Here is a 13,607-nt window from a genome sequence, read left to right on the forward strand (position 1 = left end):
CACAACAGACTTAATAACACTTTACTTATAGGAATGTTAAATCTAACTTTGAGAAAGTGATCTCTGTATTATTCGGTTCTACTATAATTATAGAGTAACTAAAGTTACTACCATTCTTATATTTTCATAATATTAGTATTAAACAATATTTATTTCATCTATTATATTCATTCTATTTTTATTTGATTTATTTTATTCGTCGCGGAGGTATCTAATATGTAAAGAATTACATAATAATAGATTACAAATTATTGGTAAAAAATCGATTTATAGGCTACGGGTCGGTAAAGTGTTGAAACAATTGATCTTTCTCTTTATTTGCATTGAACTGCTTTTTAATGCTTCCGAAAAGAGGAGATCGAGATTCATATGTGAAGTATACTTTGTTATTCGGCATTCGATGTACCGTGGTGGGTTTACAAGATTAAACCTGACGTATGAAAATATGCTAACGTATGATAAGAACGCCGGTCTGATTGATTAGAAACAGAGCGTACTTCTAGTCTCATCTAATGAGAACGTATCACCTAGTCACGCATTTTCAAGTGGAGCACTCTATTAACCGAAGTGGTTACACGCGCTAATCGGCCGAAGGAAATCAAAGAGAGAGAATACGATGTATGGAGCACGGATGAGATTAGTTCGATTCGATAGGTAGTAGTGGTAGTGTATGTGCTGAAATAGCGTAGCGTTGACAGGAGTGTTAGAGGTGTAGATAGCAGGACCTAACAATGAGCCCTCTTTGCCTCTGTGCCATCTCGGGACGCATCTTATGATCTCATCATGGTACACATCTATTGGCATACTAGGGCACATGATCCAAGTTCTACTCCCGGATTAGAAATATATAGAAAAAGGAAAGTTTTATACATAAACTAACATCTCTCCTTGAATAAAACGTATTAATAGGTAAATATGAAAACAAAATAGAGATCATCTATTTATATGTATATAACACTTTTCTTTCTCTATACATTTTTAATCTACGGGCACGATAATTGGGGCAGTCACCTTTACGCACGTTCACGCTATTCTAGCTACATCCTAGTTACTATAGTAAAATAGCGTGTTAATGTTGCAACATAGAATGGTTCGCCTTATCAGTACTCTTTATCTACAGTGTTCTCCCAATGATTAACCCTTTGCAATTGGAGCCATTTCAACTAGAAATCCAAAATATTTCCCCAAACTTATAGCGTTCCCATTTTACATAACCTGGTGCATTCTTCACATTATGGAATTGAATTTTGCGACTTAAGCAATAGTTGATAGGCTTTTAACAATTTTTTTAATGTGGATAATCTTGGTAAAAATTATTTTAAAACGTGGCATGATAATTTTCAGCGGCGCCTTAGTGTCGCCACTCGACCGCAAAGGGTTAATATAGATCATCATTCTTTTCGTATAGTGTTACTGAATTGTCTTAATCACATCTAACCTTACTTTTTTGGTATTTGAAATTTATCTACGCCAAACGTGAATATCATAAGTATTGAAACATACATAATAAATTATACGAAATTATTTAGTACGGAATATTTCACGTTTGGACATCTTTGTTATAGGTTTATTTACCCAGAACTGATCACGGTTATTTATGCACAATAATTAGAAAAGGCTCGGTAAATGATACACAATAATTAATTTATCATCTTTTTAAAAGCACAGTAACTTACACAAAGACTTTTCCGTTTACTTTGTTACATATTTCAATTGCGACCAAATTCGTACTTATATGCATAAAAGGTAACATATAATTTATTGTTTTAAGAAGTACGACATAGAAGTACCACATAAAACAGTTTATTCAATTTGTCGAAAACTTCAAACTTTATTCTTTATGGAACAGGTCGAACAGATTACAATAACGTACAGTAACAGAAGAATATCGTATCTTATGTTTCTCTAAATCTGGGCACACGTGATCTCTCTTAAAGAAAGTCAGAACAAAGAAGATGGTCCAATAATGGCCATAACGTGATTATATGAACAGTTTTTAACATGTTCACTATCAACTTCACTGATGTATATACTTACATTTATTACATTTGTCGTATTAACCCTTTGGCTACGACAGACTTTGGCACGGCCGTAATTTTTCGTTAGACATGCATTTCTGAGGAGGTATATTAAAATATTCAAAATATTGAATTCTGTTACATTATACCAATATTACTTGAAGTGAACAATAATATTAAGCTTTTTTACAATATATATAGCATAAATATTACACAATATATAATTAATCAAATTTAATAATAAACGGGGGCGAAATTTGATCTTGACGCCTATTGGCGCCTACAGTACCGGGAAGCCAACGTGTGTCGGACGTCAATAGGAGCCAACAGTAGTCAAAGGGTTAAGGAGGCAAACTCATGTAGAGCGTTCAAACGAGACGTGATATTTGGCAGCTTTTTTACAACGTAAGACTTTCATGAAATTTATCATCACTTGCCACATATATTCTTTAACATTTCCAGATAGAAAATGTTTATTTTGTGTTATATTTTATCCACTTTTAGTGACATGGTCTATGTTATTCCGTATAGACTTCCCCGTCGACGAAATGCAGTTTAGCATTTGTTCCCTTTGATTTAAAACAAAAAACCAAACAAAATTTTCTTCATAATAGTATTATGTTTCGTATGATGTAATATACTTGATAATAATGATTATTTAAACTATCTTAATTGCATCATTAAATTAGAAATTTGTGCAAAGGTAATTTTGTTTGTGTTCAAAGCCGTGTATCTCCGACAATTTTATATTTTTTTAAGGAAATGTTTAGTCTATAGGTCGTGTAATGATATTATAAAATAAATGTCGTTCGATTTTACGTTCTTAATCAAGGACAAAAATACTATACTGCGCGCTGTCGATGGGAATGTTCATAATAAATGTATACTATTTCATTAAAAGTTGATGAAATGTAATGAAAATAAAACTTTTTATATCTTGAAATATTAAGAAATATATGTATCAAATTGCGATAAATTCCATTAAAGTTTTATGTTATAAAAAAATTGCTAAATACCACTTCTCATTTGAACACTTGACAAGAGTCTTGTTCCGTCAATATATTGAGTCTTCTTATAAAATATAATAAAAATGTCATTGAGAAGAAGCTAGAAATTCTATGGATAACTTGCTGTGAGTTACAATCTTAAATAATTATATTCACAAAATTAATTTAATAGTCTTTACATGAAATACAAAATCATAGTCATCACAGATATGTGACGATAATAGCAAACGCGTTAACACTTTGTCAGCCGCGCCGAGAACTTTGCAAATTTCATAACATTATAGTGTCTTATTCAATGAAATTAAAAGTGCGATTTACAGTGCAATTTTCAGTGCATCAATTACATTGAATACAATTACATCGAAGCATCGATGACGGTTCCCTTCATTATTGATGCGCAAAGTAAGAAGAATTGATTTTCATCTTTTATCTTCCTCTTCTATGTCAATAACTTGACTTTAAATAGCTAATAATTTACTTAGTGGTACATGCGACTTTAATCACTGAGCTTAAAAAAAAGAATAAGGGAATAAACATTAGGAATCTGTGATAAGTTACGTAAGTTTGAATAGGTGAATAGGAAAAACTATTCGCTACAAAATCCCTCAGTAATGCCGAAAAATCCTAATCGAATGAAATGAAATGGACGATAAATAAAAAAGAAACAATTAAATAGATTGTTCTCTACTATAAAAATTCATCCCTGAAGAGGTTAAGGGTTAACACCACCAAACGAATCCTCATTTAGCAACACGTAAGCCCGAATGGAATAACATCGATCCCCTCCCTATAGAATCATACTCTCCCTGCGCAACCATACTCAGCCTACGTAAATGGTAAAAAGTGACGGGTAAGACGCGGAATCCCCCGATTTCTTTCTGGAAGACAGCATCCTGGCGGTGGTTCTTTATAATCCCAGACAGTGCTCGACCGGAATCGACTGGAGAAGGTAAGAACAATGTCGAAAAGGTAGACACACGGGATATACATACTTGGCGGCGAGTGACTCGAGTCAAGATGGTGGAGCCGGGCGAGGAAACACGGCAGTGGCTGACGAGGGGGGTTGTGGAGGGCCTGAAAGGGGGCGGTCGGAGGGGCGGCAGGGGTTTGAGAGGCGAAACGGTACGAAGATACTCCTTCGCCGTCTCCGCAGTTGTAATTTATTTAAAACCGCTCGCCGTAAATATATCCTCATCATTTATTCAGAGGCTCGGCAGTTTCTCGACTGCGGGGGTGTACGCTTTTGCGTTTCTCCTTACCCGTACCCGACCGACCTAGGAGCGAGAGACTCCCGTGCAGTCGATTCGTGGAACAGGGGCGGATCTGGGGTTACTCGGCTGGAAGGGGCTCGTCTTTCTTTTAGCTCGCGTCTTTCTTGTTTTATGGTAACGTTCTTAGCATGGGATTTAAATTACACGCCGGCGAACGTAATCTTGAGTGGAATTGGTTTTCCGCCCGGACCCGGTAACGATCCGTTTCCCTAACTACGCGCGTCCATCCTTGATGCTCGTCGAATTTTAATACCCGCGCATACAGGTTTATGCGACACGTGGATCCACCCAGCCGGTTCATTTTCACGGTTTATAGTATATTGGAACGCGATTTCGTGGCTCGGCAGGTGCTGGCTTCGCATTCTTTGCCTCGGCGTTTCTCGCGAACGGCTTCAACGCGGTGCTCTCTTCTATTCTTGTGTCGTTTAACCTTTCTGCGGTTATCTTTCGGATCTGTATTAGCCTGATGTGGATTTGTCATTTACTCGATAACTTATGGAACTTGAATAGAAAAGACAGTACGCATTTTGATTGATTTATAGCGCAATTCTCACGTAAAACCTCAGAAAATGGAAGGGTAGAGGGTTAAGTGTGAATTTTGCAAAATGTTGCTATAGCTTTTATTTGAAAAAAAAAGATGTTGGCACGAATCTTGTCGCAAAAATCGTACAAATTTAAACTTTAAAATAATGTATCGTTTCGATTTTTTAAATATAAATAACACACCATTTACAATTCTTTATATTTTTAAAAAATTTACGAAACGTGGAATACCCCTAAATAGGCATCCTTCAATTTTAACAAAAAACTCAGAAAGTTAAAGTATTATAATTGAGAAATATTGTCTCTTATTTCTGTTAGATTAACAGATCACAGTAGTGCTGGAATTCACTTTATAGTTTCTAAGTGATAGAACCAAGATAGGAATTGATGAATGAAATTATAATTTACACAACAAATGAATTCAACGAACGACGTGAACAAATGATACAAAGTATTAGTAACTATAAAAGAAATTCGAAGGCGTCATGGTTGACCTGATTAACGGATAGCGCAACTCCGTGAACATTGTAACGGGTGTTTATTGCGTATTCCATTAGCAATAAAGCAGACGACGGAGTTCCGATGACATTGAATTTTAAAGAAAGATTTTAATGGATTCTTATTACGCGAAAGTGGCTGCTTCTACGAGGTTATGTTACACTTGCCGACGTCGTTAACGGCTGTAAAACGATTATAGAATGTGCCACGGGTTGCTGAAGTAGCGTGATGAAACAAGTAAAGTCATTTGTGTTTTAAGAAACGCTTCAACTATTTTACCGTCCCCGCGGTCTTCATGCACCCCCATCCACTATCTGCGAAAACTTGGGAAAGTTGAGAATTAATGTGTCTTTATTCTTTTTACGGCTTACTAAAACTATAAATCAGAATCTTAATGCAATATTTTTATAGTCTTTTGTTCCTTTCTCATTCGTTGAATTTAGTGTAACGTAATTAACAATGAATTTCTTAAGTTTAATATAATACATATATGTTTACTATATTGTTATAATTTTATTGTTATATTTTTAGTGCTTTTTCAGTGTTATTTTTTACTGCTATATTTTATTGCTACATTTGTATCTTATACTCCATTTAATGTAATTCTTTTTTATGTAGAATTCAACGCTTTATTCGATTGTAGGAAGAAATGCAATATTAAAAAATAAAAGTATAATTTTAGTATTATAATACATATTTAATATAATAGAAAAAACCGAATTCACATCTTGATAAAAAAGTAAAATAACATAAAACTGCAATACATATTATATGCATACTAGATACATATGTACACTGGTTATTCGTAACTAAAAACTATCTCCGTCATTTATATATTTTTTCTATTTTTTCCTATTGCATTGCATTTTTCTAAACTTCCTGTACCATTTAACGACGACTACCCGTTATATGACAAAAATCAATTGTCTGTCGATAAGTTCGTTTTATTTCTTTAGCATACCTGTTATTTTTTATGTATTATTTTAAATCTCCTAGAGTTTAATTTCATTAGGTTTAAAAATGATCCGAGAACAGAGTAGTCTATCCTTGTATCCCTGACTTTTCAACATCAAGATTATCAAGGATGGTTCCTTTTTATCAATAATCACGAGTTCTTTTTACGACATTAAAGACAAATTCTGTTCTTTATTCACTAATTTTTCAAAATTTATTTTCAAAGGTACTTTCAACAAATTTGCAAGCCTTTCTGCTGTCCTTAGCGTAACAACAATTTATTTCATTCAGTTATCGAAAATTGGATAATTAAGTGAACAAATTAAATACTCTGGATCAAAATAACCCAGCAACCGCAGTACGCGAATATCGAGAAGTTGACGAAAATCGGAAATTCGGAACTTTCCGAAGCCTGCATGTATGTGTGCGCGTATTTGCTGTCTCCCGTGTGCGCGCAACCTCCTAAAACAGCTTCACCGTTGACAACATCAACGTCGACGCAGCAGAGCATATACGCGGAGAAGTTGGCGCGACTGAAAGCGGACGGGCTGTGTAGCTATCACGGTTAAACGCATAGAGCCGAAGAAATTAAGTGCGTGTATGTGAAACGATGGCGCAAGAAGGGCGGGGTGGGAAGGGGCGGCGGCGAACCTGCGCACGTAAGCAAGGCACACGCTAGGCTACGCGGCTAATTGCCGCTAATTATCGCGCTTACCGCAGTTCAGGCATCCCCGTTCACGTCTCCGTCGCCGTCGCCGTCTTCCGCTTCCTTGAACCCTTTACCAACCCCCGCGCCGAGCCATCTTGTCGCGGTTTCCCGCCCCAAGCTCCTACCATCGACGGAAATCTGCTCCTATTCCTGTTCCCCGCGTCTTTCAGACTCTACCGCTTCCGCTTCCGTTTCCTCGTCACGGCCTAGATAGTATCAGTGCCGGTTCTCCCGAGTTTTCTTTTCAGATGGTGTACCTACATTATTTAGATACTTTACTCCACTGCTTCGCTACTAACGACGCGCACATGCTCCGAGAGAGCGGTGCTCCGGGTAGCATAACCCCCCGGTTCATCGTGCTATCTACCCTCGGTTCCTTGCTGCATTTATGCGATTTCAGAATTCATGAAATGCGAGATGACTTTTGCATTAACAAATAGCTGCGTCGTTTCTGTTTTAGTCGATGGGAAAATTGATTCGGTGTGTCGTCTTTGAATCCGTTGCCAATCTAGTTTAGAACGTTTGGTCGCCATTTTCATAGTTTAACGTACTAACTTTAATATATGCAATAGGGCGGATGTCCCAATTTCTGCGCCTTTAAAACAATTTTTGCTTCGTGGAAGTTGTACTTATGTACCCTAATTTTCATTTAACGGTAATTGAAAATATATTTCGATTTTTCAGACATTTTTTAATTTCTTCACCTCTTTCTGTGTAATTTTTTTCCATGATATTGTTTTCGCAGAGTTAGGTTAGGTTTGGTTACGTGATCTAATACAGGAGCTCACTAAAGTACGGACATGTTCTAAAATCTGATCCTATTTCTGGATTTATTTAGGAAATATAAAAATATGCTTGATTATTGCTTTTTTGTCATTATAATTACTATCCTTTTTTTAATAACGTTTCTGATATGTTTTTCTTATCTTATAATATTGCTTTGTATGAATATAAGGTTAGGTTTGATTACGTATACTAATCCAGACAAGATGCAAAACACTGAAAGCATACAATGAATTTTAAAATGCCATTGTGTGATATTCGACTTACCGAAATTATTAGAAAAAGAAATGCATGTTTATGTAATCTTTCTGTCTCGTAATCATCATAGACAATCTTAATTATAAATAGAAATCCGTAGTCTAAAAATAAACGAAATCCATAGTGAAAGTCCTGTCGATTTCATTGCGTTATATCAACGTAATATCGTCACGTTCATAGTTTAGAATTACAATAAAAATTATGACGTTCACTTCGCTGAACGGGAGACCCGCGCGTCATGTGGTTTGGACCCCACTCTTATGATTTGAAATCTAGCTTATTCTTGTGGCTACCATCACCGTGAATAACACATCGATAACAATTTCTAATACTTTTTTCCTTTCTTTTTATGTTGGTTTTATATGAAAAATAAATTTAATATATGCGCCATTTTTAAAGAAATTTTGGTCTCTTTGGCATATGAACAAAATTTATACGAATATCGGAAGAATTTATATTCATACGAAGTTCGAAATAAGTGTCAAAAATGCAGAATTTTAAACTAAGTAAGTTATTTGTTTGGAAAACCGAGACTACTTTTGCAACAATCCAATACATTGCTCAAATTGTTACTTGCTAGTTTTATAAATTATTTATTTGCGAGCTGACGTACAAGGTGATACGTATTTCCCAAATAATTTTTTACATATGTCCGACTAAGCACATAAGTGTAATCATAATTCATTAGTAAATAAAGTAAGATTCGCAGATTTTAAAAATTTAGTAATCCGAAGAAGTACTTTTCTCAGGAAATTATGCGGTAAAACTAAATTGTGTTCTTAATAGCGCACGACAAATACTAACGCAGCGCAGGTAAAACAATATTTTGCATATTACGTTTCCATGAAAAAAAGTTCCTTTGCATTCCTCATAAACCCCCTAAATTTTCAATTACACTCTTTTTCGCGGTGCTGCTGCTATTAAACAGCTTTACACGTCTCGGGATTAAAGATTCGCTATTTGCCCCCGTCATTACGTTTGTATTTCCTCTTTAACATCAATTTTTCATCATCCATCGCCGCGGTATTATTTACCCAGCTCCCGCCTCGTTCCCCCCGGATCCTTATCTCCACTTAGATCTCCTCGATCCGTTCTTTTTCTTCGAACTGCTCCATCTACTTGTACATGTTTATCCGCCGTCGTATTTCCCTGTTTACCTCCTTAGCCAGCTTTCCTTCTCCGTCAGATTAATCAGCGTTCCCGTTCTGCCAGAAGTTCGCTGCATCCACGCCGCTCTCTCTCTCTCTCTCTCTCTCTCTCTGTCTCGTTCTGGCTGCGGCGCACCGTCTGAAGCTTCACCCCCGGCTTGTTACATTAATTAAACAATATTTGCGATTAATATTTGAGATAATCATCAGCGCCTCGAAGCAGCTTCTGCTGGTTGGCGGAGGATGCGGAATATCGCGCGTGCTAATCGGGTTAGCGCTTTCGTGGGCCCTTCTGCTTCCCTTCGTAACCCTCTCCGCGCCGCCTCGCCCCCTCGCCGGCGAACTCCATGGGATCCGAAATATTGTAGCCCCCTTCCTCGAGACACATCAAACGAATCGCAACTGCTTCATTAAAGGGAGATCGAGTTTGATAAGAGATTAAGGGACGTGTAACGAAAGATATGGAAATCGGATGGAGATCTGAGAACAGTTTTTCGGGTGCCAAGTTCGGAGTGCGTGCTGCCATTATTAGTAACGTTATCTATTTAATATTGTATTTGTTCGGAAACGTCCCGCGCAGTGGGCTTATTTTGCTTATCTTTATTTTTGTCAAAAGAAATTCATGTTCTTTGATAACAATGTCATCGTTCGTCGATCTTTCTCTCTGTAGTTCGCGACACATTTTAACAAATTTCATGGAATGTGTTATTAATTTAGCAAGGAGGTAAGATTATATAATATAATGCCGCTTTAATTTTGGTTTATTGTTATTCTTGTAACAAATATATACAATCGTCAGCCGCACCAGTCAATTTTTGTAGTGAACCATGGCGTTCTATGTACCATATCGATCTCCGATATTACTGATCCTTCCCCATTTATTAACTCTTTTAGTGCCAACTAAAAAATCACATTTACCCGAGCAAAATGTACAAACCTCGATTGATGTGATATGATAAAATTTCGGAAAGAAATTACGAGAATTCTGTAATACCTGGAAATTACCAAATTCAAAGAGGGAGAAGAAATAAGAATTGAAATCGTCATTTACTGAAGATATTAAGAAAACGATATTTGTTCAAGAGTAGCCATCAACGATATATCGTTCTTCATTACTAAAAGAGTTAAATTCGTCCCAGTAGATGGCGTCATTACACCACATAAGACTGTCATTTCAACCATAATGCATTTTGAAAGCTTGAGGTATTTTTAAATTGAAATAATAACGGGCTTGTGAAATGTTCTGGTAAACGCATTATTTTGTTCTAGTTCTTATTTAATATTGGGACTTTCAAAGAATTGTTTCATTTTCTAAAACAATATCGTTTTTTAAAAATGTTTAAAATGCACATTATTTAGTATTTTGTTAATAAAAACAATAACTATTGAAGAAATGTCAGAAAGCATTTCTTTATTCTAAAAATCTTCCTCTGAAAGATTAAAAAAACTTTTTCATCGACGCAATAATTTGATAATAGTTTTGTCTTGTTTTAGTAAATAGAAATAAAGCTATTAATACGCACAGTAGAATTTCGATCATGCGAGTTGAGCAGAGTGTTTGACTACATGTGAAATGTGTTTGGATAATAAAATAGGTATCGATAATTTATAGGTTTCAAAAATCGAGTTTCTAGTGTATTTAAAAATGTTATATGCATACCTAACTCTACATAGTTTCAAAGCGATTATTGTTAAAAATTTGTTTAATTGTCCAGACTTTCAGGGACCTAAAAATAAATACCCAAGCTCCACGATTCATATCTTAGTAACTAGAGAATTGCATCCAAACTTACAATTACCCTGCAATTAAATTACACAAGAATATTGGCAAGTGAAATTAGAATCTCGTGAGATTAAATAAGCTTCGGAAATAACAACTATTTTTAATCGTTGACCCGTCGTGATTTTTCAATTATACAATTTCAGGGAAAAGAACTTGATAACTTCTGAAACAGAAATGTTAAAATATACAGTAAAGTAAGGTTAGAATTCTTTAATGGAAAAGTGACAATGAACGTACACTCCCCTCGAAAAGTATCAGCATACCTGCTAATTTAACAAATTAGTACAAATTCTAATTTTTCATTAAATTTTGCTAGTGTTTTATATTTAGTATTAAGTTTTATGGCTATGTATATAAAAAGTAAAAATAGGTAAAAATAAAAAGGTCAACATAAAATAAAAAATATAAGCATACTACAATATACAATATGAAATAAAATACATGGAACCAAATAAGATCAGGAATAATTTTGAGAAATTAGTTCTCAAAATTAGAACTAATAAAATAATGAAACTATGAAAATTTCCTTTTATAAAATTGACGTTTCTTTTATTATAATTTAAAAATATATATGTACTTATCATGATTTAATACAGTTAACTTTGAAATAAATTGAAGAAATTATAACAATTTCCTATCGGTTTCTCAAATTTACTGCAATAATATTTCAATATTTGAGAAAAGCATGAAACTTTGAAAGTATGCGGGATCGAAAATATTTCAGCAGTGAACAACTATTTTATTCAATAATTATGGTAAAGTAGGTTTTTTGCTGAAAACTGCGCGAGATATTACACTTATGGAAATGTGAAATATTTTATGCACTTTTTATTGAAACATATTTCCTAGCAAAGGTAAAAAAAGCATGCAATACATACTATTTTATTCTGTACCTGTACTACCACACATAAACGGATGAAACTTGTAAAATCAATTGTAACGTTTTATGCTACAATTTGAACATCCCGCGAAAGAAGACTGCTTTTATGAACAATACCACATTATGAAAATTTGTTTTAACGTTGCTTGTGTATTTACCTGTAGACAATTTCGTGAATCCACTTTGCAGCAAAAAATTCTTAAAGAAAGATTTTCGTGAACAATCAAAACGAAATTATAAATTTTTATTATTATATAATTTATACTGCCATGAATATAACATTCTTCTGCTTTCGAAAAATGTTTACCACTACAGGATAAAACTCAAAACAAAAAATATTACAACCCTTTACTATTCTCTCGACTTTATCTCAATATAAATATTGTATGAGTATTTCTATTAATATTGTCTATTTGATCCAACGATTTAAACAAATTATATGTATCGACTTCTTAAATTTTAATTTGATGTACATGTATGTCCAAAAGTGGATTCATACATGTAGCTAGAACAATATTTATTATATTAGGCTAATAAGTGAAATGCTAATTTTATTTCAAAAAAGACAAACATGAGTACCTGCGATTTGCAATAGAAAAGTTATTAAGAATTTAAATATATTAAGAAGTTATGACATTGCTAAATGATCCTTGCCGTTTTATGTTAAATAAAGATCCATACTCCAGTCATAAAGTAGAAACAATGATGACTTTTTTACGCAAGTAGCAAGCTGATATCTATTTCCTATCAAAAGTTACAACCTTTAAAATTTTCGTAAATTACATACATATACTTCGACCCCTCCTCTTTCAATCTTTTGGTAAAAACAATTTTGGGTGATATCGATGTCTTTTCTAATGATTAGTAGTAGCATTTAATATAACGTGCAGTGCCTATAATATTATAATTAAAAAATCATAATTTTACGAAAACCGAATTTTAGTTGTTGAAATTATTTTAAAGATAAAACTTAGTATGTTGAAAACAAGTCCTTGTCATGAAGATTACTTGCGTAGCATTGTTGAACTTCATTTATTTATTCATTAATGCTTTAAGCAGATAATTTATGTAGCAAATACGGGACTGTTACATGTATAGTCATCACGCGAGTAGAAAGTATCATTATCCTATTGCCGCAGCTAGTAAGAGGAGGAATGAACACAAAAGTGCCTTCTTGTTGCGTGAGGATTATACGTATGTTTGATATTACTTACTTATTTTCCATATTGTTATGGAACATTTAAGAAAATTTTGAATTATTAAAATTATGAAACTGAAAGTAGCGATGAAGAGTTTTAAAGATATAATGGAAAATTGCATATATTGCAGTTTATGTTGCAGTTCTTATATTGCAGGAAACTAATTATTTTTGTGATACATGTAGTAAAAAATCATGACTGCATGTTAGAGACTGTTTTGAAAGATACCACACGATGGAGATCTATAAAATACAATTTTTACATAAAAACATTCAAACACATTGTAGTGTAAACATATATTTAAAGTTGACAAAAGAATTAATAATGTAGGGATTATTTTAGAAGTAAATCCCACGAGACTCCGTGATAATAATAATACGACAACTAAAGACACCTTCGTTTAACAATAACAAGCACAACAGTTTATTATCAATGTCCCACGACTTACAACAAGAATAATAACGACAACGGCAACGCAACGACTTTGACAACAACAACGACTTCTTCAGGCCACGGTTCTCCTTCGAATGCCACGATCTTCTCCGCCCGTTCTTTC

General features: G+C 34.3%; 1 protein-coding gene across 2 annotated transcripts in view; it reads left to right on the plus strand.

Moving 5' to 3' along the window:
• Drgx (Dorsal root ganglia homeobox) overlaps positions 1-13,607 on the plus strand; it is a 48,610-nt gene that overhangs the window by 33,643 nt on the left and 1,360 nt on the right. The window lies entirely within an intron of this gene.

The sequence above is a fragment of the Augochlora pura genome, chromosome 3 (assembly GCF_028453695.1).
Source record: "Augochlora pura isolate Apur16 chromosome 3, APUR_v2.2.1, whole genome shotgun sequence".
Taxonomy (NCBI): Eukaryota; Metazoa; Arthropoda; class Insecta; order Hymenoptera; family Halictidae; genus Augochlora; species Augochlora pura.